The sequence below is a fragment of the Urocitellus parryii genome, chromosome 11 (genome assembly GCF_045843805.1).
Source record: "Urocitellus parryii isolate mUroPar1 chromosome 11, mUroPar1.hap1, whole genome shotgun sequence".
Taxonomy (NCBI): domain Eukaryota; kingdom Metazoa; phylum Chordata; class Mammalia; order Rodentia; family Sciuridae; genus Urocitellus; species Urocitellus parryii.
Window position 1 is genome coordinate 81,525,956 of NC_135541.1, and position 23,758 is coordinate 81,549,713.

Here is a 23,758-nt window from a genome sequence, read left to right on the forward strand (position 1 = left end):
GTTCTCAAGTCTTTGATCTTGGACTGAGAGTTGAACCATGGTACTCAGGCCTGTGGATTTGGAAACTAGCAGGTATCCTTGTTCTCCAGTTTGCAGAAAGTACATCACAGAACTTCTTACCCTCTATAATCACAGGAAGCAATTCCCATTATAAATCAATTACTCCCTTCTTTCATTCAATGAGGCACAGGACTGAATACAGGTGAAAAAATATGCACACTGAAAAAAGTCTTGTGCCCCTTTTCCCTTCTTTAAATTCAGAATAGCTGCAACCAAGCACACTTGCTTCATCTCTATTTCTGTAAAAATTAGATAGAAATATGTTCTTCCATGGCTCAAAAAGGTAAAAGTAGATAGAGATTGTTGCTAGAGTCCCATAATTTCTGCCTTAAGTACAACATGGAAAGAGTGGAAACCCTTCCTCTCCCCTTGTCACAGTTATATCACCAGATCCATAGAAACTTGGCCCCAAGGCAGAGGCAAACAATTTAAGGTATGGCCTACTTCAAAGGGACCACAAGCAATTACAGGTTCTTTCATTTGATAGGGAATAAAGAGTGAGTGTAACTCCTGGACCAGTCTCTGTCTCTTCATGACACAATTTTGATTCTTTCCATGAATCAAAGTATACTGTATGTTTATCACCCATCTTCAAAAGAAAGGAGATAATTCTCTAATTTTGCCCCACCCTAGAACACTAGTGGTAGATAATAATGTTGTCAATTGTAAATTAAAAATAACTAGATTATCATGTTTATGACAATCTTTACATTACCAATTTTTAAATCTATCATATTTTTAATTGAAAACTATTTATATAATATGGAATACTAAAAGAATATTCTTTCAAATTCTAATAAATATTTTTAGCTATGGCAAAACTCAAACAAACTACTAGTGAGCTAATATCTATTTAATTGGCAATAATGTCAAAGTCTCATTAGAGTTCAAGATCTAGTGGATGGCTATGTTATCTTCAGTCAGAATATACTTTAACAAAAAATATATAAAATATATAAAACATATTTAAAAGAGTTTTGTTTTACAACTCGACATATAGTGGAAGTGGTGAAAGTCTGATAATTTCCACCTAATACCTAAAGCAGAAAATAAGTTCTGTTATACAAGTATCATAACTTGGAATTTTTGAGGGGACAGAACCTGGACCCAGGAATCAGATGGAATCAAATCCTGACCTCCCTAATCCTAACTGAAAATCTCCTCTGGACCACGGTTACCTCAAATGTGAAGTATAAACAATACTAATACCTTCTTTGTAAGATTATAAGTGACAAGACAGGTGCAGTTGTTCACACCTGTAATCCCAGGCTGTACTAGATCTTGTGCTTCCCCTGCCTCAGTCTCCCAATTACAGGTACACCACAGCACCCAGCCATAACACAGAATGTTAAGAGAAAATTAAGTGTTGAAGAAAAAAAGGTAAATTTCACAAAGAAACAACAGACATCACAGCTTTGAAATACCAGTTTCAGTTCAAAGTTCTTTACTTTCTACTGGTAATCATAATACCTAAAAAAGTATGGTGTTTAACAAGTCAATTGTTATTCTAAATGATTTTCTTTTATTAATTATTTAATCCCCACAAAGACCTAAGGCATAGGTCACATTGACACATCATTTTACACCCTGTGTTACATTTTTATGCCAATGACATAAAATAAACAAATAGTAAAAAAGAGACCACTTACAGTGAACAATTTCCTCAATATTTCTGACAGGTTTCAATAGGAAATGCTTCTTCCATTCATCAAGGTCCACTGTCATTGACCCATCAAGATGTGTGCTATACATTTTTTAAGAAAGTATGTGCTCAAATAGAAATTGTGATTTATACATTTCAAAAACTTCAAAATGACATCAAGTCAGAAAATCTGGATTATAGTAGAGCTCTGTCCATTGTTACTTTTGTGATATGGAGGCCACCTAACATCCATGAGCCCCAATTTATGTGGGGATAATTCATACAATAAGGAACTATTCAGAGTATTAAATTAGATGGTATATACATTGTCACCATAAATTATAAAGAACTGCAGAAATTTAAGTCGTTATTATTACATCCCAATCTGCTAGTGGTTCTTCTTCAACATTTCTCCTTCTTTCTGCTTACAACCTCATCTTATAACTTCTTTTCATTGCTAATCTCTCTAGCAATAGAGTCAGGCTGACAAATACCCTTTGTGGTTGCAGATCTTAAAAGACAATTTCCATTTTTATGGATCTGAAATATCTAGTATCCAAAATGTCAAAAGAAATATAAATAGCCATGGGATTATAATTCCCATTGAGATGATACTGTTCAAGCCAATTTCATGAATTTTTAAATTTGCCACCAGAGCCAGCAAAATGGCACAAGCCCATAATCCCAGTGGATTGGAAGGCTGAGGCACAGGGATCGCTAGTTCAAAGCCAGACTCAGAGAGACCTTGTCTCTAAATGAAACATAAAAACTGGCTGGAAATATAGTTCAATGGTTAAGCACTCCTAGGTTCAATCATCAGTACCTCAGTAGAAAAAAAAATTGAAGCAAAGAATTTCTCAAATAACTAAATGAAATTAAGAATTTGAAGAAAGACAGTGAGATACATTGCTTTACTAATTTTGGTTTCAAATTCTTGCCTCAGCCAACTTCTGTCCTCATTTTTTTTTCAGGAATTATTGCTAATCCTAAAGCATCTCCTCAAGCCACCAGTTCAATTTCTAACACTCATTCTCAAGCCCCAAGTCATCCCAATTCTTCCCAAAACATGAGTGCTCAAGCAGTTTCATCATAAATAAATAAAAACAAAAGACTCTTGTCTCCACCTTCCCCACTATCACTCTGTTTCTGTCTCTGTCCTTGCAACAACACTTCATCAACAGTTACTTCCCTTGTCTCCAATCTCTCCTTGCCACTTTTGAACCCACTAAGATCTTACCACCATTACTCCACCAATGGCTTCCACAGGGCTAAATCCATTGGTCTATCCCCTGTCCTTGTCTTAGCTTATCAGAGTCATTTGACAGAAAGAACTATCTCCTCCCAAACTGTCATCTGTATTTGGCTTCCAGAACAGAGTATTCTACTGGTTTCACCTTTTCTCTCTAGATGCTCCTTCTGGGTAACTTTGTCTGATTCTGCCCATCTCCCCTATGCCACAGTCTAGCTGTAGCAAAATAACCGGGGGGTGAATTGTGTACATTGATACAGTAGGAGCAGGAGCCTGTTATTGTAGCACAGGAGGGGTATATATACATTACACACAGCTTATCTAAATTAAAATAAACTAGATACAGCAGTCAAGCAATAAGGAATCTCCACACTTAATGCCTCACAGGTGTTACTTCACAAACCACTCCCTCTGTCAAAATGCCAGGCGCCATCCTGACTTGTTTACAGACTCTAACATTTCCCCCTTTTATTTAATTTAAATAATGACCATAGTGGTTTTTACACAAACACCATCAATAATCTGCTACAAGCCGAAGGGGAGGATACCAAACGCCACAATAACAAGCCAATTGATGGCTCAATGCAAGAAGCCCTTGGAAAAATTATAGCAGCAATGACAGTGTTAGCAAAGATACTGAGTTACAATTTGTTGTAGATTACAATTTATTGTCTGAGTCCAGGTAAAGCAGTGTATCAATAGATTAACTCACAGTCCAGGTAAATCACAGTCCAGGTAAGTTCTGCAGGCAGCTAGCTTAAATCACAGTCCAGGTAAGTTCTGCAGGCAGCTAGCCTAAGCTGTAGCAGCAGAAACAGCAACATCTCAGAAGTCTTGTCCATTTCTCACCTGAAGTTTTGTCCGGTTTTCAGCAACACTGGAAATTTTTCCACCCTTGTCTTAACCAGCACTGGGATGAAGGCAGGAACTCTGGCAATGATGCTAAAGAAAATCCTGTAGTATTCCACTAAGAAAACAACCTTCTGAACAATTTAGTACATTATCTCAAGGTTTTTTACATTTGAAATAAGCCTTAATAGTGCTCATTATTCATTAGCTTCCAGGTGTGGGAGAACCATTGTAGTTATTGGCCTTGGAAATGATCAAACTTCAGGGATGCGGCTGTCTTCCACCTGAAGCATCCCGGGCAGCCCCAGATGGTCCTGGGGAGAGTCTGGGGAGTATTCCAGACTCAAACTGTCACTAGGCACAGGGAGCAAGAACCTAGGAGATTGTGCCTCCCGGTCAGGTTTCTATCTGGGCTCTCACAGTGGCATCCTGCTCCTGGGGCAGGGGGCAGGGAAGAGCCGCTGCCACCACTTGGAAAGTCCTTGCTGTGCCATGACCTGCTCGCGCACATGGCAGCTGCCGCACCAATTCAAGCACCCTCCAGTAATGAAAAGTATTCAGTAATAGCCTTTTGCTGCAACTTTTTTTCTGATAATCCTTCCTGCTCTGAACTTTCTTCTTTCTGACTAGAGTTCCTGGGCTTCCATCAACACATGCCCTAACTATTCTTGCTTCCACTGGGGTGCCTTCTTCCCTTAGTAATTTTCTTAACACCTCTTCCGTATTTTCATCACAAAGATAATTCAATACACTGAGACAAATCAAGACAAAAACATACTGTATCAATCTTCTCCATTTTCTCAAAATGACCATATTTCCTCTTGCCCATCTGCCTAGGAACAAGTAGATTTACTCCCATCCTATCTATGGATGGGGAACTTTTGTTTTCATCACTTACCCCCAAGTGTCCCGGGGTTCCCTGTATGGGACACTATCTGCCACAGCATGGCTCAGCAAAATAACTGGTGGGTGACCTGCAACTTGTGTACATTGATACAGCAGGAGTGGGAGCCGTTTATTGTAGCACAGGAGGGGTATATATACATGACACACAGCTTATCTTAATTAACATAAACTAGATACAGCAGTCAACCAATAAGGAATCTCCACACTTAATGGCACTCTGGCGTTACTTCACAAACCACTCCCTCTGGCAAATGCCAGGTGCCATCCTGACTTGTTTACAGACTCTAACATCCCTGTCTCTTAACATTGGAAAACATTAGGACTCAGTACACTGTATTCTCTCTCTCCGTAGTCATCTCTCCCAGTCTCATGGCTTTAAAGACTTTCTGAAAGCTGTTGGTTCCAACCCCTCCCAGTCAGCTATCAGCCACCTCCTCTCTCTTGCTAGGGTGTTTCTTTGAACTCCAGATTACTAGTTCAAGTTGCCTACTTGACATTTTTACTTAGATGTCAGATTAGCATCTGAAACTTAACAAAAACAAAACTAGATTCTGATATGCACTCTGTCCTAACCCAGTTTCTCTCACAATCTTGTCCATCCCACTACATGGCAGCCACAGTCTTCTAAGTGCTCATATCAAAACTCCTGACTACCCTCTTTTGTATCATACACATGACCCAGAAGAAAATCCTGTCACCATTCCAAAATACATCAATAATCCAAACAGTTCTTACTTCTTCCATCCTAGTACAAGCCACCCTCAAATTTTGTCTGTGTAGTAAAACTATATTAACTGCTCTCCTTGATTTCATCCTTACCCTAGCTACTCTCAATACACCACCAAGAGTGAGGGTGTTACAACTTAAGTTATATCATGTCACACACTTGTTTAAAACCATCCAATAATATATCAGTAAAAGTCCAAGTCCTCACAATTTCCTGCAAGACTTCATGTGATCTGGCCTGTTACCTCTTCAATCACACACCTCCTGGCATAGTCATTCTCTTTCACTCTATTCCAAACTCCCTTCAGCCCCTACATCTTCCTATTTTTTTTTCTGTAAAGCTCCCCACCCCAGGATTCATTAAGTCTTCCATGTCACTTCCTTCAGATCTACTCAAATGTCACCTTCAAGGTCTTCTCTATTTACCATGGGTAAACTGTTTCCACCTCAACACACACACACACACACACACACACACACACACACGTCTTGAGCTGTTGGTTCCAACCTCTCCCTGTCAGCTATAAGCCACCTCCTCTCTCTACATCATGTGCAACATGTCCTTCTCTGACAGATATTCTTCCTCAAAGCTCACCTATCCTTAAAAAAATAAATAACATTTAGACTTGCTCATTTGTTCTCTTTCTTTATCTCAATATTTCTAAATCAATAAACCACAATAACAGACCTCACCTCCTCACCTCCCTTTCATTCAATAGCCCTCTGCAGTCTGATGTAGCCCTTTGTCACACTGCTGAAACTGCTTTCACTGAGAAATCTCCCAATGGACATTTTTCAGCATTGATCCCTTCTGTTAAAAAAAAAAATCTAGGATTTAGCAGGGCTGCTGTCACAGTTGTTGCCACTGCCGCCACCTCTGCCACCACCAAGGCTCAGTACAAGGGTGCCCCAAGCGAGGCAGGATGCACCAAAAATCTGATGAAGAAATGGGAAGAGCAGCGGGAGCATATGGAGCAGAGGAAGCAGCAGATCTCAGAAGAGAATGTAGTAAAATCCAACATTGACAAGAAGTTCTCTGCACACTACGATGCTGTGAAGGTAGAGCTCAAGTCCAGCACCATCTTGTGACCCTGAATGACATGTAAGCCTAACAGGAAGCACTGGTGAAGGAGCAGGAAAAGCAGCTGGCCAAGAGGGAGCAGTCAAAGGAGCTGCAGCTAAAGCTGGGGAAGCTGCGACAAAAGAGCACAAGAAGGAGGCCAAGCAGAAGATCTCTAGCCTGCCCTTCACCTGGGAAAAAGAAGAGGAGGGAGGAGAAGATGAGGAGGAGGTGGCCATGCATGAGGAAGAGCTGGAAAGGGAAGAGATCACCACAGAGAAAGAAATTGGGGAAGAACCCAGATGTGGACACCAGCTTCTTGCCAGACCAAGACAGGGAGGAGGAGGAAAATTGTCTCTGGGAAGAGCTGTAGCACGAGTGAGAAGTCAAGCAGGAGAAGATTAAGAGTGAAGAGATTGAAATCACCTTCAGTTACTGGGCTGGCTCTGGACACCAGCAGACAGTCAACATGGAAAAGGACAATACAATGCAGCAGTTCCTCCAGAAGGCACTTGAGATCCTGCGTGAAGATTTCAGTGAGTTCAGGTCAGCAGGGGTGGACCAGCTCATGTACATCAAGGAGGACTAATCATTCCCCATCATCACAGTTTCTGTGACTTTCTTGTTACCAAGGTATGTGGGAAGAATTGGCCACTCTTTAACTTTGATCTTCATGATGATGGGTGGCTACTCAGTGATGCCACTGTGGAGAAGTATGAGTCTCATGCAGGAAAAGTGGTGCTGAGGAGCTGTTATGAGAAGAACAAGCACATCTTCCCTGCCATCTGCTGGGAGCCCTATGACCCTGAAAAGAAGTGGGACAAGTATAAGATCCAGTGGCCTTGGCTATCCCTGGTGAACCCCCATGTCTCCAGAACTCAAGGGTCTGACTCCCCTGCAACTGTGCTGCTGTGTCCTAGGAGGATGGTAGCCACTCATACCCTGGAACTGTTATTGCTTTTTTTTTTTTTTTTTTTTAATAAATAGGTACTCATGTTTAAAAAAATCTAAATAAATGAAGATGTAATGTTTTTTTTGTTTGTTTTTGTTTTTGTTTTTAAAGAGAGAGGTAGAGAGAGGTAGAGAGAGAGAGAATATTTAATATTTATTTTTTAGTTATTGGCGGGCACAACATCTTTGTATGTGGTGCTGAGGATCGAACCTGGGCCACATGCATGCCAGGCGAGCGCGCTACCATTTGAACCACATCCCCAGCCCCAAGATGTAATGTTTATGAGAGAAAATTTAATATTATAAATTTGCCAATTCACCAGTAAATCATTCTACACATTTAATAAATTATAATCAAAATCCAAAAAGGGAGTATATGTGTGTGTATGCTTAAGCAGGTAACTAAACAGGCTGGTTCTAAAATTTATATAGAATTTATGAAAGCATATAAAATAATAAGAGCAAAGGACTAAGAATAGGATTGGTGCTATTGAAGATTAAGAAAGTAAGACAGGACCTTAATTCTAAAGTGATTATAAAGATATTGTGTTAATTAGCTTCCATTCAAAGTGACAAAATACCAGAAATATTTAACTTAAAGAAGAAAGGACAGTCCCTTGCCTGCGGGTCTGGGCAGTGGAGGAGGGTATTTGGTAGTGGCTGGAGGCTTTGCTATGGGAAGTTGTCCCTTTGCTCTCTCTGGGCCAGCCCTCCTCATTGGTTCTCCTCAGCCACTGAGGAGTGCACCTGGAGGCCCAGGCTACAGCCGAGGCTATTTCTCCCAGCCCCGGCAGGTGAGCCACTTGGCAGTTGCTGAGTACCTCCTTTGCCACCTTTCTCCTCTGCCTGGCTGCCTGGCTGCCGCAGTGCACAAGGGGTGTTGGAGGTAGATGGGCTCCAGACCCAGGAGGCGGCTGTGGATATGGCGCTGGGCAATAGCACCCACAGATTCCAGCTACCATGGAGCCACAAGCCCCGCCCCAGGCATCCCTGCGAGCGCCCCCCCACCCAGCCCTGGAACCTCTGCAAGAAGCAGCACCACCCTTGCCTATTGCAGCCGCATCACCTCGGAACTGGAGCCACTATGATCACTGGATCCTTTCTCGTGCTTAGATTCCTTAGCACCACCATTATGGCTCAGCCATAACCAAAGGCCCCAAGTCTCACTTGCACATACCACCATGTTGACCATGCCACTGGCCAGGTACTAACCTGTGACAAGTGTCCAGTAGGAACCTATGTCTCTGAGCATTGTACCAACACAAGCCTGTGTGTTTGCAGCAGTTGTCTTCCAGGGACCTTTCCTAGGCATGAAAATGGCATAGAGAGATGCTATGACTGTAGTCAGCCATGCCCAAGGCCAATAGTTGAGAAATTACCTTGTGCTGCCTTGACTGACCGAGAATGCACTTGCCCACTTGGCACATTCTAGTCTAATGGTACCTCTTCCCCCCCCCCCCAATACAGTGTGTCCTGTGGGCTGGGGTGTGCACAATAAAGGGACAGAGAACAAAGATGTCCAGTGTAAGCAGTGTGCTCGGGGTACCTTCTCTGATGTGCTTCTAGTGTGATGAAATGCAAAGTGTACACAGATTCAGTCAGAACCTGGTGGTGAACAAGCCTGGGACCAAGGAAACAGACAAATGGAGTAAGGGAAATAAGACAGAAAGTGTAGACCTTGCTCTGTCAAAACCTTGACTGAAAGTGGAGCAGAGTTGGAAAAGGGAAAGATGAGAGGGCCAGGGTCAAGAGAGGATCATTGTTATGAGACAGGAAGAAATTGAAAATATAGGATAAAGAAAAGAAAGTTTGCTAGGGACCATGGAACATTCCTATAATCTCAGCAACTCAGAAGACTGACACATGAAAATCAGAAGTTTGAGGCCAGCCTGGGCAACCCAGCAAGACCCTCTCTCAAAAAAAGAAAGAAAGAAATGAAAAGAACTGGGAATGTATTTTAGAGGTAGAGAGACACTGGGTATAATACTCGGCACTGTTTAAAAAAAACCAAAAACACACCAAAAGCATTGAAAAACAAAAGAAAGTTTTACTTTTACTCTTTTAAAGTAGATAAGAGGACATGAGACCAAGAAGTACCAAACTTGAAAAGGAGAAGAAACACTTCACTACCTGAGACTAAAGGAAAGAAAGTAAGCACAGGCATAAATAAAGATAAACTAATACTTGACATATTTAATATATAGGCTAATTATCTGCTTAAATCTCAGCAAGCAATTTTAAGCATTTTCCATATGTTTGCTCATTAACCATCAAAATAATCCTAAAAGGTAAGCACCATTATTGTCCCCATTTTACAACTGAGTAAACTATGAGAGTAACAAAAGTCTGAAGAGGTTTGTTCAGGCCACCTCCATGTAGTCAGTGAAGTAATTGGTATGTTCATCTATTGGAAGGGAGGAGCAAGGAACACTAGGAATTTGCAGTTGAAATAAGTCAGGGTACCTTAATGTCAATACTATTGACATTTGGATTCAGGTAATTCTTTGTTGTCTTGTGCAATATGACATGTTTAGCAATATTCTTGGCCCTTTGCACACATATGTGCATGCACATACACAGTCAGAATCTTCAAAAATGTAACAAAACAATTCCAATGTCCCTGGGGAACCAAGTCATCCCTTAGGTGGAGGTACAGAAGACAGCGCTAACTCTAGACAGCCTGATGAAGAAGAGGAGAGGATCTAGCTCTTGCTGAAAAGATAAATGTTATTGTAAGATTCTAGGGCTAAATTCAGTCGGGAAGAATGATATAACCACTGGGGAGGGTGTTGCTATTGTGGTTTGTTTTGAATTGTATAATGAAAGGTGAATGCAGAAAAACTAGAAAGAAAACAGTGGCCTCCCAGAATCCAGTGTAACAATGCATACTGACTATTATTAACACTGCCATCTGTGGCTTGATTTGCCTCAGGGAACAATCCATCAATTTCCATAAGTAAAATGTGAGAAAGCATTATTCATACTACATACTTGTCTCATTTTCTCTGGCATGTACTTTGTAAATCTTAAGGATGATACAGTTAATGTTGATTGTTACTATGCTAACATGTTTTTTTTCTGGACTCAGAGACCCTTGCCTTCACATCCATCATTTAATTCAAGTCTTCCAGAGAGAAAGTTAGTAGATTTCTTATTTCTTTTCTCTTTCTGAATATAATTCTGTTTATCTTGAAAATAGATTTCTACAAAATCTGGGGTCACAGTCCTTTTTAAACATCTTTGCACCCCCAAAACCTCTCTCACACTGCCCATTGGGCCATGTAGTCTCCTAGAGAAGCTTAAAGTAAAACACTGTTGTGTTTTTTTTTTTCTTTTTTACTTTATTGGGTCAACTGGTTAAATACACAGCTATAGAAATGAAGAGACACTGAAAATACAATAGTAATTATACTGTCATTTGTTTATGACAGTTCTATACCATAGTGTACAGTATTATACTATCGATATGTCTTTAGTATATGGTTGTGCTGTAAATCTGTGGTTGTAATTAATGCCCCCTCCCTGCATCAGCCAAAAGGTGACTGCACAGGGGAAAGCCCAAGACATGCTCCTGCTCCCTGATGAGCACTTGCCCAGGGAAGGGGCCTTGGGAGCAACTCCTCTGCAGGGGGGCAGGCCCCAGGTTCCAAGCTGGGATGCCCTTGAGGAGAGCGCTTGGATGAACCATCATCAGCCACCAAGAGGGGCCCTCCACTGGCTTAGTTGGTTCATGTGTCCTTCTGTGTATTTGGGTGGTGTTGGGCCCCCCTAGGCAGAACAGTAAGGTTCCCTGGGCATTTCACAGAGCAGCTTAATAATAGAACATGAACTTGCACCAAGTGTTCCCAGAGCCCCATCATTTGCAGGAAGCTGCTCACTGGGAAAGAACATCTGAGTCCCTGAGGAGAGATGGGAAGGATGATGGGCCTCCAGCGGCCTACTGCAGCCCCCCCTTGTCCAGATGCCACCTCACCCCACCTTGCAGTCCTCCATCAGAGGGACGCCCATGACTTCCAGGCCTCTCGGCAGTTCCTCGATGTCCACCATCCCCGACCCATGAAGTTCCAGCTTCCGGAAGAGCTCTTCAAAAGCGCAGTAAGTTTCATCGTAATCAAGCCCGGCCACCATGGGCAGCAGAAAGCCCCACACCCAGCGCAGCATGCTGACAGAGTGCCAAAGAGCCCGAAAAGGAAGAAGAGCCCCAGCCCTGTAGCTGGGTAGTGGGCACCAGGGGGCTTCCGCAGCGCTGCAACTGCCAACAGAACGCAGGGCTCAGGAGGCTGTGACCCTTCCCATCCTGAGGCCACTCAGGTCTCAGCTGAGGACCACATTGTTTCCCCTAGTTGTGTTTGGCTGGAGAGTCCCACACAATTTTGATTCAGCCTCTAAACTGTCTGAGTTGTTGTGTTTATGAGGTGGCTGTTTTATTCAGTTGTGCTCAAAATCAAGGCTGCTGTAGATAAGCTCCCATTTGGTCCTCCTGGGCCAAGGGAGAAATACATATGCACATATAATACCAAACAAGTCCTAATGTTATTTTCTCCTTGGATGTGTGTCTGTGTGTGGGGGGTTCTGTATTACATATATATGAATATATATGCATGTGTATATATCTAAAACAAAATCCTAATGTGTGTGTGTGTGTGTGTGTGTCTGTGTGTGTCTTTCAGGGTGTGCGTGTGCATCTAAGGGAAAAATTAACTTTCTGATATATAACATGAATTGACAATTGCAAATGTATACAATATATAAATATATGTTCACACATTCAGAGTAGCTGAACAAGGAAATTTGGAGCCCGTTCCTCAATTGTGTCTTTTGAATTTGGAAAAAAAAAAAGCATCAGTATTTTTTTAAGCATCTTTGATGAACTGATGGGACAGAAATCAGTTAATGAGCATTAAGGACTAAAAATAAAAATACATTTTAGGTGAAGTTCTAAATGTAAAAAGGTGAAACCTTTAAATTCTAGGAGAATTTTAATCTCCTAGATTTAAATTAAACCTTTAAAACCTCAGTATAGAAAAGGAGTTCCAAATTCAAACATAAAAAACAAATCATAAAATATTAATTTGGTAAAGTTTAAAACATCTGTGCATCAAAATATATCATAAAAATTTGGGGGGGGAACCCCCAGATAGAGTGAAATTACAAACCTTAAAACCAACAAAATATGGCACTCAGAATACACAAGGAATTCTATAAATCAATAAGAAGACAAATAACCTAATAGTCAAAGAAAAAGGACCTCACAGGACCTACAATGTATTAATGTTTCCATATTGTCACAGTCCTCACTTCATCATGTCCTCATTTCTCTGTTTAGTCCCACTTAGATTCCATGATCCATCATCTTAATCCGTATCTTACACATCCCTTTATTCCCTGCTCTATAATCCATTTATCTTACTCATTTTCAAAACCCTGTTCTTGAGAAAATCCAATTCTCTGTATTCACACCTGTAGCTGACTTCAGCTGTAGATAGTCCTCCTTCAATGCAAAAAAAAGAAAAAAAAATAGGTGCAAACTCTATTGAGAGTTTGGAGATATGACAGTAGAATAAAGATATGACCTAGTGGAGAAAGGGCCCGTTCAGTAGCTTCCATTTCTTAAATGAAAAATGAAGAACTATGGCAAAAATGAGGATGTAAGAATGTAAAGCAGAAAGTATCAGAAGGACAGGGTGCGAGGACCAGAAATTTGAGGAAATAAGAGATTCAAGATCATTACTGTGAAGAATGAGAAGGCTATGTTACAAAAGAAACAAAATATTTGGGCCCTATGAGTACTAATTTAGGGCTATGGATTTATAGATATCAATTTTTGAAATTTACTGGGCATCATGTAGCTCAGAATTGAGCACACCAGCCCTGACACATGCCTATAATCCTAGCAGCTTGGGAGACTGAAGCAGAAGAATCACAAGTTCAAAGCTAGCCTGAGCATAGTGAGGTCCTGAAGCAAATTATGAAGACTCTGTCTATAAATAAAAAATAAAAAAAGCATTGAGCACACCAATCTTATAGAGTTGTAATGGACCATTACATCACACCTTCTGTCAGTATACCCATATGCCAACCTCCACTCTGATGTGGCATACAGACATCCTAATGCACTCTCACAGAGGCTCTGTGTCTGTTCATAACACTTAGTACACATGGCTGATACATGACAGAGCTATAAGACAGAAGGAGTCAGGATCCTGTGGACAATGGAAACTTTATGTCAGACCTGATATACATAGATTTGTGTGTAACAGAAACAAACTCAGATCTTAAGTCACTAGTATTTTCACATTTTCTGCCTCACACAGTTGATCCTAACTAACTAGCAAAAAATCTCTAACTAAAAAGAATAACATAGCCACAAAAGTACTCATGTTAAACCACAGTCAAAATGTCTACAAATAAAGGGTCTGAAATGGTGAGTAATATCGATGTTAAAATAACTTTAATTCTTTATGGAATTCATATATTAGAATTTTTTTACTAATTTTATAAATATAGGGTAATGATATTTATAATAAGGAATTTCATAAAAAATGATAAATGAAGACATGAATATTTGCACAGATTGCCTCAGCATTTTCTTTACCTAACATTTATTGAGTACACAACCATACTAAACAGCATATTGGCTGCCAGGGATATGAAGATAAAACAAGGAGTCCCTATCATTGAGGAGTTCACAGAGACATAAACAGATGATTTTATGTATTCTAATTTCCAGTATTATTTATTTATTTCTGAACATAAGTAGTTGATTAAGCAAATGGACAATTTTTTTTTCTTTTTTTTTAACCTGTAGAAAAGAAATCAACTTTGGTAGAGAAAAGGGCTAACTGTAACTTGTCTCTCTGAGCAGCAGAGGGCAACAGAACATCAAAATGACAGCTTGAGTAAGCCTCTGTGGACCATGTTGTAGACCTTTTTCTATAAAAGCAATTTATTCAACCAAGTGTTTTTTTTTTCCCAGACACAATAACATATTTAACTATGAATATACAAATTGCACAAATTCATTCTGAATAAAATACATTCATGACTTGACAAAAATAAAAATTTTGTGGGGCTGGGGTTGTAGCTCAGTGGTAGAGCACTTGCCTAGCATGTGTGAGGCATCTGATTCAACTCTCATCACCACATATAAATAAAATAAAATTTAATTGGCAAATAAAAAATATTTTTTAAAAATAATAATTTTAATTTATTCCTGTGGCATTTATCATTTTTTATATTTTTTTCTCCATGTTATAAAATCATGAAAATTCATCATTCACGAAAATATATTTAATCTGTTTTTTTTTCTCATAAGTATTGTAGATCACTTCTTTCTTATTGATGTCTTCCCAAGATTAAGTAATCAAACACAATGTGGGCACCATCTGTGGGTTTTGACAGAAGAATAAAAAAATTTCCTCAAATTACTTGTGAGTAGCATCTTTTTACATCATAAAATTTGACAAGATTTATTTATGTCATCTCCTTTGACTATAATTCATATAAAAATATTCATGCGATCAAAGCTATTTAAATTGCACTAAAGCATTTTAGATTAATCCACATTGTGTTTTATATGAAAAAGAAGGGGAAAATGGCTTTTCTTCATCATATTTTAAGATTACTGTGGAAATGCTCCTATAGGTACCAGTGAGTTAGTTAACTCTCATTTGGAAAGTTATCAGCTGGCAGTTATTTGTGGAGCTCCAGTAAATGCTCAACTTATGAGAATTCACAGAAGAAGATGTTTTAAATTTGAGCTAGGGCAGTTTCCTAGGATTTCTGTAACAAATTACCAGTTACCCCATGACTTAAGACAATAGAAAATTACTCTGTCCTAGTTCAGGAGGCAGAAGATCAAAATAAAGGTGTTGGCAGAGTGTGTTCCTTCTAAAGGCTCAGAGGAGATTCTCTCCCTAGCCCCTTTTGTAATGTGTGGTGGCTGCCAGCAATCTTTGGTTTTCTTTGACTTTTAGCTGCATCACTTTAATCTCTGCCTTTGACATAAGAGGTATTCACCCTATACTTGTCTCTGGGTCTTCCCATGACCTTCTTACAAGGTCATCAATCATTGGGTTTGAGGGCACATTCTAATCCTGTATGGCCTCATCTTAAATAATTACATTTGCAAAGACCTCATTTCTAAACAAGATCATATTCTGAGGTTCCAATGGACATGAATTTTGCAGATTCCTTTTTCAATCCACTACAAATAGTAAGGCTATTTTGTATGTCTTCAAAGAAATATTTAAAAGGAAGAAAAGTATTTTCTCTATGGAAATGAGTACCAAATATATTATATTCTATCAAAATAGATACATACCAAAATGTGCTCAACTAATTTTTTTTATTTACCTTATTTTCATATTCATGATATTTATGTTATCTTGTACAGGAGTTTTGAAGTGTATAATAAGATAACCCATTCATTATACAATAAGTATAACATAAAATGTATGCTGATCATTGTCAACAAATAGTGTGTAAATTTTATTAACCCTGTAGAATTAATAAATAAAGGAAGATATAGTAAAATTTTACTATAAGTAGAGTCCAAAAAGTTCTATTATGTAAAAATTATGGCCACATTATTGCAAGGTTAAAAAAAATTCTCAAGGAGATTTCCAGTTAATGTGTATTTTAATTTATGTTTACATTTATAAAATGTATAAGAAACAAATTATTTTAAAATTGTACCATATATTAAATTTAAAAAGCCTTAAATAATCACAGAGCACTCTTAACCCTGCAAACCTTTACCCTGTCCCCATTTGAGAATTGCAGCCGGGTAAAGTATGAAACCAATTACCAACCCAGTTCTACCTCAATTTATATTATCTTCTTCTTTTTTTCCTTTTTTTTTTAGTTGTAGATGGACACAACACCTTTCTTTCTTTCTTTCTTTCTTTCTTTCTTTCTTTCTTTATTTATTTTTATGTGGTGCTGAGGATCAAACCCAGTGCCCCACATGTGCCATGCAAGTTCTCTACCACTGAGCTACAACCACATCCCTGAATTCACATGATCTTAGAGACACTTTTAGAGTTTTCAGAGAATAAAAATCAAGACTAAAGAACTTTAAAAAGATGATAAAGGGAAATGACATCATGTTGCTTAATGACAGGGATGTATTTTAAAAAACCAATCCTTAGACAATGTTATTGAGTGAACACCAGAGTGCACATACACAAACCTAGGTGGCATAGCCCCACTACACACTAAGCTGTATCTTCTAGCTACCAAGTATAAGGTTTGCCTTGTTGATCAAAGCATCTACATTCAGCACATGACTCTACAATGAATTGTATAATTCTCATTGTCAGAAAGGAGGAAATGCATCTGGGTTTTGAAAAAAGTCAAGTTTTTGTAGCAAAGATTTGTTTGAAAAAATCTTTCTGAAAGATAAAGATAGCTGATAAGGTCTCTTAAAAATTCCTAAAATAATCACAATAACAGGCTTAATAAGGGTACTATGTTGTGTTGTTAAAATGAAGGTCATAAAGCTAAACCATAACTCATTCAATGCAGTTATGGCTAAGACTAGGCCAATGACTATTCGAATTTATTTGAATAATAGAGGTTAAATAATTGAAACAAATGTCCTCTAAACACACTTCAAGTATCACCCTCCTACTGGCCTTTTGGTAGGCAGAGGATGAAAGACTCTACGAGCCATGCTCCCTGATGAAAACCCAAAATTAGTAGTCAGAGCTGCTAGTTCTGAACATCCTTTAAAACAATTGAGCAGACAGAGAAGTGACCTTTTAAAGATAATATACCCAAATCAAACTCTGGTTGAATACATGAAACATTCCTGCAAGGAAACTTCTGGGGTTTCAAGACCCAGCCCAAGACTTCTTCTTCCCTACTTTTCTAAGGCCTAATGATAAATGGGAATTAATTCAGAACACCAAGGGAAGCAGGAGAAGAATTGCCAGTGCAGGATGGAATATGCAGGAAGTGATTTTTGTGTAGGAGAGATAAATCTCCATGGCAGAAACCCACAGAAGCTTCAGGCTCAGTTTGCAGGTGCCTCTAAGGGCAGAGAGCTAAGAGGCTAAAATGGAAGGATTGTTTGAAAGTGGGCCTAGCACATGATGGCACCAGATATCTGCCTACACTTCCTGCCTTCCTCTGCCATTTTTAAATACATGAAATACCAACTAGCATTTCACCTCTGGGAAAAATAAAATAAGTTTTCTTCTGAAAAACAGAATAAACTGAGGAGAATTAGGTATGCTGAGGATGGACATCAATGTCCTCAGTAAAGCCCTCTGCCTTCTTCTTTGGAGTTCCAAATCTCTCCCTGCAAAACTAAAACTCATCAACATTCTAACCCCAAGATTAAGGCAACTAGTGGGTAAATCTGTTAATTGACACAGTGGTTAGCTGGGGCTAGGGTTGTGGCTCAGTGGTAGCACACTTGTCAGGCATGTGTGAGGCACTGGGTTTGATCCTCAGTACCACATAAAAATCAACAAATTAATTAATTAAATAAAGGTATTTGTCCATCCCCAATTTAAATATATATATATTAAAAAGCTGTGTTTATCTATGTAACAGGAACTTGACTTCCTCATTCCTCAACCTGATGCTTTTCTGGGAAGGGACTACCAGACTGGGTATTTTATTTTCTGGCCTCCCTTATATCCAAATGTAGCTATTTAACTACACAGAATGTGAGTAGAACTGGTGTGTGTCACTTTCAGGCTAGGGCATTTAAGAAAGCAACTGCAGAGCTGGGATGTAGCACAATGGTACAGCACATGCTAAACATTTGTGAGGCCATGTGTTCTGTACCCAGTGGATGGTGGGGTGGTGGGGTGGTGGGGAGGAAGTGGGAAAGAAAGGAAGGAATAAAGAAAGAAATAGTGCCTTTTCACATTCTCACTCACCCTGTGCCAGCCAGAAGCAGAAGCCAAGAAGGTCAAAGATGGCTGTAGCATCAGTTGAAGGACCCTGGGTCTCTGAGTCACTACATGAGGAAAAGCCATCCATGAATCAGGAACATATGAACCATGCTACAGTTGAGAAACAAGTAAATACCATAGAAAACCAATGAAGTTTTGAGGCTTATTTTGGTAACCAGCATTACCATAATTAATTATCCTTCCCATGTACATGGAGCTCCCAGCACAGGCACTTAACTTGTAGGAGGAAAGACCTATATATTCAATAGTAAGAAACTCCAAAAAGCTATCTAGGACAGTCCCATTTTTAAATATGATGGACAACTAAAGATCCACTTTAGTGGTAAAGTGCCCCTAGGTTCAATCCCCAGTAACTCCCCAAATAAAATTGAAGTGTTGAAAGACAAAGAAAATAAGCAGAATAAACAAACAAATCCAAGATTTACTAAACCAGAAAAAAGAACAGAGATTGTAGGCTTATAAAATAGGGGAAAAAAACTAAAATATTTGAATTTGTATTCTTAGAGAAATTTGAAAATATATTAATTACTTCCACAATATTAGCCCTAGATAATCCTACTCCTCACACTGCCCCCACACACACAGATCAAAATAAAATACAAAAGGAAAGTCTTATAAACTAAACATACGATTGTTAAAATTTTAAAAATCAATTGAAAGTTCATGGGACTGTGTGCCAGGTTTTGTGGCACATACATGTAATCCCAGGGACTCAGGATGCTCAGACAGGAGGATCACAAGTTTCAGACCAGCTCCAGCAACTTAGTAAGACCATGTCTTAAAATAAAAACATAGAAAGGACTGGGTATGTAATTTAGTGGTAAAGTACCCCTAGGTTCAATCCCCAGTAACATCACAAATAAAATTGAAGTGTTGAAAGACAAAGACTAGGACCCCTTCTAGAATATAAATCAAAAGATTAGAAAAAGAGAGCTTCAGAGAAGGTGAAACAAAGAAAATAAATCCTTAAGTTTCAACACCCAGCAAATAGAATCGAGAAGAAAAATAGCTGGGGATATAGCTCAGTTGGTAGAGTGATTGCCTGCTTGCCTCACATGCACAAGGCCCTGGCTTCAATCCCCAGCATCACACACACACACACACACACACACACACACACACACACACACACACAAAATGTTGGGCCTGGGGTTGTGGCTCAGCGGTAGAGTGCTCACCTAGCATGACTGAGGTGCACGTGTGAGGCCCTGGATTCGATCCTCAGCACCACATAAGAATGAAATAAAGATAATGTGTCCAACTACAACTAAAAAATAATCAATACTTAAAAAATATTTTAAAACAATAGAGAAAAAATAAAAATAAGGAAGAATGAAATGGTAAAAATTATAGAGAGATCTCCAAAGTTAAAGACATAACTATTCTTAAGAAAGGGGATGAGTACCAAGGGAAAAAAAAAAAGACCATGTCATGTTACCAGGAAATTTTATCACACCAAATGATTAGAGAAAGGATTTTATTTTTATATTTTACTGTAGTAAGAACATATAAGATGAGGTCTACCTTTTTTACTACATTTTAAGTTTATTGGACAGTGTGTTCACTGCAACTACAGTGTTGTACAGCAGATCTCTAGAACTTACTTATCCTGGTTCACTGAAACTTTCTAGACATGGAACAGAAACTGCCCATTTCCCCTCCCCCAGTACCTGGCAGCCACCATTATATTTCTGCTTTTACAAATTTGACTATTTTAGGAATCTCTTGGAAGTGGAATATTGAAGAATATGTCCTTCTGTCATGAACTCATTTCAGTGAGCATAATGCCCTATACGCTCATCTCTGTTGTTGCAAATGGCAGGTTTTTCTTCTTTTTATGGCTGAATAGAATTTCCAGTGTGTACATACCACATTTTCTTGATCCATTCACCTCCTGATGGACATTTAGGTCGATTTCATATCTAGGCTATTGTGCACAGTGCTGCAATAAACACAGGAAAAGTAGATTTTTTTAAAGTCTCTAGAGAAAAAGAGGAAAAAGAGGTCACTTACCAAGAAACAATAATAAACTGGCATCAAACTTCTTATTAGGAACACTCTGTGCTAGAAGAGAATGAAACAATGTCTTCACCATTCTGAGGAGGGAAAAACTTTGAATATACAATTTTGTGCTGCCCTAACTGTTCTTGGTTCCACTAGGGTGCCTCCTTCCCTTAGCAATTTACTTAACACCCCTTCAAGATTTTCGTAACAAAGACAATACAACAAACCAAGACAAAACAAGACACAAACATACTGTATTAATCCTCTCCATTTTCTCAAAATGTCCATCCTTCCTCTTGTCCTATCTACTTCTAGGGATGAGCAGATTTGCTCCTGTCCTATCTCTAGGGATGGGCAGCTTTTCCTTGTCTCTTACCCCTGAGTGTCCTGGGGCTCCCCATATGGGCCACCATCTGTCGAAGTCTGGCTCAGCAAAATAACTGGGGTGGGGGTGAGGGTGGGGGGGGTGGATTGTTACAAGAAACTTGTGAAGGTTGATACAGCGGGAGCCACTTTATTATGAGACAGAGAAGTATATATACCCAACTAATTACACACAGCTTAACTTAATTAACATAAACTAGATACAGCTGTCAACTAATAAGGAATCCTCATCATCTTAATGATTATACACAGCTTAACTTAATTAACATCATTAGATACAGAAGTCAGTCAGTCATTAAGGAATCTGCATCATCTTAATGGCTTGCTGGCATTACTTCTCAAACCACTCCCCCTGACAAAGTGCCAGGTGCCATCTTAACTTGGTTGTGACTCTCAACATTGTGCTCTACCAAACTATAAATCAACATGAAGGCATATGAAAGACATTTTCAAATTTGCAAGTGCTCAGAAATTTCATCTCCCTTCTATGTGTTTATTTGTTTCTGTTCAATATGCCTTTGGATATATTTCAGAGAAGTGAGGTACAAACCAATAATGAGGTAGAATATGAGGGAGTGGAACTAGGAGTGAAGTTTAATAAAAAAAAAAAAATTCCAGGTTGAGAGTTGTGCATGGAGTTTGCTAAACAATCTAAATCAGAATAGGAAGCCATTTGGCCCCCAAATACAATGTCTTAAAGAACAAAAATGAAATGTGGTCTACATTAAAGATAGAATAATTATGGAAATGTGTGATACTCATGATGTAGTAAAGAAATGTTCCCTCAGTAAAAATAAAAGAAAGACAAATAGAAATTTCAGGAAACACAAACAACAAAAATTGTGTAAAATAAGTCATGATACAAATACAAAGCCCATTAAATTACAGCATCATCTTAAGTTATTTCTGAAATGATAAAAGAGAATTCATTTCATTTGGGCACTAGAACATTCTTCTCCTAGGATTCTAGAGATCATGACCTTAAACCTATAAAAAGAAATGTAATTGTTGCACATTATTTACTATGAAGTAAATGATAGTTAAAAAGACACAATATTATAAATTAGGGAAAGCACTAAGTTTCAATTTTGAGGATCAACCTATAAGCAACATATGAAAGATGGGTCTCAGGTAAAGAATGAATTTGGAATTGACCTTGAAATGCAAAAACAAAAATACAGCTGACAGAATATGTGAGGGTTCAGGTACAAGCATGTAGAAGATGGAAGAAAGGAGAAAAGGTCCAATTGCCTCATCAAAGCATATCCAGAGGCTCAGGCAGGACTGCCTCTGAGGAGGCAGGAGGATTCCGGCCCTAGGGGGGATAGCTGGGGGGGGCAGCGGTGGGGGCTGCCAATGGGAGCCGGCATGATCGGCTTGCCCCTGGAGCGCCATGGCAGGGCAGCCTCCACCTCACCCTCTTGGGCTGGGGAGTCGGCGCCCACAGGCTCCGAAGGGCAGAGGCAGGGGTCACTGTGGCCTCTGGCGAGCAGCATGTCAGCGCCTGCTGTTGAGCCTCGACAGATGGTGTGAGGCCCCATGGGCTCAACTCCTACAGTGGCCCTGCCTGGGTCTCTGGCTCACAGGTCGAAAGCCTCTAGAAAAAGCAGCCACTTATTCCATGGTTTGGCTTGGATATTGGTGGAACCCTTGTCATGCTTGTTTAATTTGAACCCAAAGACATCACTGCTGAAGAAGAAGAGGAAGAAGTGGAGAGTCTTCAAAGCATTCGAAAGTACTTGACCTCCAATGTGGCTTATGGGTCCAGAGGCATTAGGGACGTGCACCTGGACCTGAAGGCCCTGACTCTGTGTGAATGCAAAGATAGGTGGTCTTCAGCTTTGCAAACTGCATGAACTAGACTGCTTAATCCAAGGAATTTATATATTGACTCAGTTGGTTTCAATGGACTATCACAGTGCTATTACTTTGAAAATCCTGCTGATTCTGAAAAATGTCAGAAGTTACCATTTGAGTTGAAAAACCCACATCCTCTGCTTCTGCTGAACATTGTCTCAGGGGTTAGCATTTTAGCAGTGTACTCCAAAGAAAATTACAAGAGGGTCACAGGCACAAGTCTTAGAGGAGGAAATTTTTTTGGTCTCTGCTGTCTTCTTACTGGCTGTACCACTTTTGAAGAAGCTCTTGAAATGGTATCTTGTGGAGGTAGCACCAAAGTGGATAAACTAGTGTGAGATATTTATGGAGGAGATTATGAGAGGTTTGGATTGTCAGGCTGGGCTGTAGCTTCGAGAACATTAACTAGGTGGTATTTGTTGGAAATTTTTTGAGAATTAATACCATCGCCATGCAGCTTTTGGCATATGCTTTGGATTATTGGTCCAAGAAACAGTTGAAAGCACTTTTTTTCAGAACATGAGGGTTATTTTGGAGCTGTTGGAGCACTCCTGGAACTCTTGAAGATTCCCTGATTGTTACCTGGGAAGAGCTTTGAATAGGCCTCCTATTTTTTGAATATCTTGTTCATCATTTAGGTTATGGATTGATTGACCCAGAACATATAAATAGTATGGCTTTGAAGAATGCATGGGTGCAGATGTGGAGAAATGCTAAGTGGGGTTAGTTAATTCCAATAGTGACTATTATTAATAATATTTGGCTTGAGGTAGAAAATGCGATAATTTTCTTAATATCATTTTGGGTGAGGGCACAGATGGCAGTGAATAAGGTGGTAATGGCTCCCAGGCAGAGAGCAAGTGTTTGGATAGTCTTACTATGTTCTATTAGAGGATAAGAACAAATAAGAAGAAATACTCCTGCTACTACTCTAGTGCTGGTGTGGATTAGAGCTGATTAGGGAGTAGGGCCTTCCATGGCAGAGGGCAATCAGGGGTGTAGGCCAAATTGGGTGGATTTTCCTGTTGCTGTTAAGAGTAAGCCTAGGAGGAGAAGTAGAGATACATCTATTAAAGAGTTGTTTAGTTATCATGAGTTTGAGTTGAGTAGAAATCATGCTATGGCTGAAACAAATCCAA

General features: G+C 39.4%; 2 pseudogenes; both read left to right on the forward strand.

Annotated features, from left to right (window-relative positions):
- The first annotated feature begins 4,309 nt into the window (after window positions 1–4,309).
- On the forward strand, window positions 4,310–11,664 carry LOC144249297 (protein FAM50A-like; annotated as a pseudogene).
- Window positions 11,665–22,087: 10,423 nt separating this feature from the next.
- On the forward strand, window positions 22,088–23,194 carry LOC144249229 (pantothenate kinase 2, mitochondrial pseudogene; annotated as a pseudogene).
- The last annotated feature ends 564 nt before the right edge of the window (window positions 23,195–23,758 follow it).